General features: G+C 34.4%; 1 non-coding gene across 1 annotated transcript; it reads left to right on the forward strand.

Annotated features, from left to right (window-relative positions):
- Positions 1–976: 976 nt before the first annotated feature.
- Positions 977–1,083, forward strand: LOC128294667 (small nucleolar RNA R71). The gene has a single exon (XR_008284975.1). It is a non-coding gene; the product is annotated as a small nucleolar RNA R71 (small nucleolar RNA).
- The last annotated feature ends 2,836 nt before the right edge of the window (positions 1,084–3,919 follow it).

The raw sequence follows: 3,919 nt of genomic DNA on the forward strand, positions 1-3,919 counted from the left end.
TCTTCTGTGTAGGTAAATCTGCATCTAAAGAAGATGTTAAAGTATCTAAATTTACTAAGTTAGGATTTACCTTGCTAATCATTGCAGATTCTGACTCTTTTAGTGTAGGAATTTCAATAGCTGGTTGATTCTTCTCAACGGGCTTATCTTCGACATCAATTAATCGGGGTTCCAAAATTTTACCACTTTGCAATGCCACTACCTTGATATGTTCTTTACCAAATTTCTTGGATCATCAGTATTGCTCGACAAGGTTTCTTGCGGTCTATTATGAAGCTCTATAGCTAACTGACCCTTTTGGTTTTCCAAATTTTTCAATGTTATTGCTTGGCTTTGGATCAAAGCGTCATTCTTTGCCATGTATGCTTTCAACAAGTTCTCCAAATTGTTTGATGCCTCAGCTTGAGGTGGTTTTGGAGCTTGCTTATTAAACCCTTGAGATTGATTCGGTTTATGCTACAGGAAGTTTTTGCTTGGTTCATTTCCTTGGTTGTTCCAAGAAAAGTTAGGATGATTACGCCATGAAGGATTGTAGAAGTTGGACTGGGGTCCTTGTCCACTCCTATTTTGTTGTTGGTTCCCCACATAGTACACTAACTCGGGATTTGATGGGCAGTTCTCAAAAGAATAACCTTCCCTGCAGTACACATAGGAAACTACTTCAAACAGACTTAATGGCTGAGCTACAAAATGATTAGCACTATTACCGGTAAACTATTTTAACATAGAGGAAATAGACGATACCTGAGCTGATAATGAAGTGAGGGTGTCAACTTCATGAACTCTAACTACACATTTTCCTGAAGCTATTCGATTTGTGGGCCATTGATAGTTATTACTCGAGATCCTCTCAATGATCTCATAAGCCTCATTATAATAGTTAGACAAAATTGCACCATTCACAGAAGCATCTGCCATCAATCTTGTATGTGCATTGAGACCATTATAGAATGTCTCAAACTGGATACAATGAGGGATCCCATGATGAGGACACTTACGAAGTAACTCTTTGAATCGCTCCCAAGCCTCATACAAAGACTCGTCATCCAATTGTTTGAAAGTTGTGATCTCGTTCCTCAACTTAGCATTTTTGCTAGGCGTAAAATAGTTAACCAAAAATCTCTTTGCTAAGTCTTGCCATATAGATATGGAACTAGGAAGCAATGAATTGAGCCATGCTCGTGCTCGACCACTCAATGAGTACGGAAACAACTTCAACCCCAGTGCGTCTTCAGTCACACCGACTATCTTGAATGAATCACTCACCTCTATAAACAATTGAAGTTGGAGATGTGGATCTTCCGTGGGCATACCACTGAATTGGCCACTGTTTGGAGCATTTGAAACATCACTGGTTTCAATTCAAATTGGGTTGCTTTAATACCTGGCCATCTAATTCCTAGATTTAACTCACTAGAAAGTGGCACAACATATTGTCTGATGCATCGATCTCTATCATCGGCAATGAAGATGGGATTTCATATATGATTGGCTTCATTACCTAGGTCTTGATTCTAATTTCCAAGGTCCATCTCGACTTGTCTTTGAGCTGTTCATTCACGTCTTCTTCGTCTAAAAGTTCACTCAATTTTAGGGTCTATAGGGAGTAAATCGATAATTCGATCTATGCTCATAAACAACTCAAAAGGAAATCACAAAATTAAAAAGAATAAGTTACTAATGTTAAAAATAAATCAAATTTAAAATAAATAATTTCACAAAAAAATGACTATGGCAACAATTAACAATCCCCGGCAATGGTGCCAAAAACTTGTAACGCGTAGGCTTATGCAAGTGTATACAGTCGTTATCAAGTAATAAGTAAGTATCAAGTTATCGTCTCCATAGGGATTGTATTTGTGCTAGGTCACCTAATTTGTAAAATTATATTAACAATTTGGTAAATAAAAACACAATATAGTTGAGAAGTGATGATTAAAATATATTAAATTAAATGCAATGATCCCTAATGCAAATTATCCTAAGTATGCAAACTATATGAATGAGATAGATTTTAGCAAAATTAAATACAATTTGAAACAATTATAACATAAATAAACTAGGACAATTACTTTAATTAAACTCAACTTATTATCAGTATGCTTAATAACATTCGAAAAAACATTCCATGGCAACTCGATCTTTCATGAGTTTGGAAATCACATTAGTCCTTTCGGAATCCTTTACTTAGTAAATACGTATTTTACTAATCCTTATTTACTGAGGGCTTCTTAGTATTCATGTGAGGTAACAGGGACATGTTAGGTTTGAAACAATTTAATCATACAAATCTAAAAACTATGCAGATAATAGAGCTTAGTTAGAGTTGTTATGCAACCTGCAATTTAATCGGGTTAGGATCTAAATTGAACATGCACATTTCAATTATGCGTCCATTAGTCGTCGTCTGGTTAGGATCGCTCAACTAATTCAGGTGCATTTCAATCAAGTATAAACGAAAAACAGACTTGATTTTAATTGAAAACATGATCGATTGAGGCACAAACATTATAAACATGAATCAAATAAATATTACTTAATCAAACCAATCATCCTAGCTTAAATAAAATTAAGCTAACATTGTTGTAAACAAGAACAAAGAACACATAGCAAACATTTTTAGATTAAATTAAAGAAAGGAAAAATTAAACCCAAATCAAAGTGGCAGTCACCCAAGACTCTGACTGACTAGCCTTTTTCTCTTTTTTGCTTTGTTCTTTTGCTGATGGCTCTCCAAGGTGGCCAACCAAGGGTTCTTTAAGAGGCTTAATTACTAAAATCTCTATGAAGAGATGATGCTAGGCATGGGGAATGGAAAAGGCTAAGAGAATATGGAGAGAAGAGAGAATGATGAATGATGAGGGATGAGGAATGAGGGAATGAAGGGGTCATATTTATAGGTGAAGAAAGGCGGGTAGTTTGCTAAAAATAGCTAGGTTTATCTCTTCAAATCTCTTCCTTGGATGGCCGACCACAATTAGTGGAATTTGAGCTGATTTTTGCTTGACCTTTAAGCAAATTAAATGCCATAATAACTCAGGACTGAGACTTGGTCAATTGTAAATCTTCGGGCAAATCTCTAATTTCCTCAAGAAGGCAAGGACCTTATGTAATTAAACCAAAAAGTACCTTAAAAAACAGCCATGTGTAGCCGAATTTGGGTTGACTTGGTCTTCAATTTGGACGGTTTTGTAATCCAACAGAGCTATCAGACCTGTCCAAAATAAGTTAATAAGTTAAGGACCAAAGAATAAAATTTAACCAATTTAAATAATTAATTAAAACCAAAATTATTAATGAAATATTTTAAAATGAATTATTAAATATAATTTTATATTTTATTATTTAATTTAATCATGCATGACCTATTTTATTTCTTAAAAATATGATATGCTCAAATCAATATAAAATAAGCCATTTTATGCATGAAAACTATATAATAAAACATAAAATCACATTTTAAAAATTTCTATGTCCTAATTTCATATTTTCACATATTTCGTTAATTTATTAAACAATTACTTAGATTTAACAATGAAGTAAAAGGTGATAAATTACATAAAAAATCCTATATATTTTTTAGTTTACATATACAAATGTAACACCACAATTTGGGCCTAGAAGTTTTGAGCCTTGAGCATGGGAGAGGTTGAAGGCGACTTATAATATTCTCATTGTGCATGAAAATTTCAGAGTTGAAGGCTTGTTTTCTTGGTTAAGTGTCTTTGAGAAGTGTTGGAGAAGTCCCGGTTCAAACTCGGACTCTAGCAAAAATTTTGGTTTAAGGTGAATCAAACCCTGGGTGTCGTAGGTAGGCTTTAAGAATATTGTTGGAGAAATTGTGACACAAAAAGCCTTGTGGCTTAGTGGCAAGTAGTGTGTGGAGCATTTAAAGGGAGGCATGGGTTCGAATCCCATG

Source organism: Gossypium arboreum, chromosome 6, assembly GCF_025698485.1.
Source record: "Gossypium arboreum isolate Shixiya-1 chromosome 6, ASM2569848v2, whole genome shotgun sequence".
Classification (NCBI taxonomy): Eukaryota; Viridiplantae; Streptophyta; class Magnoliopsida; order Malvales; family Malvaceae; genus Gossypium; species Gossypium arboreum.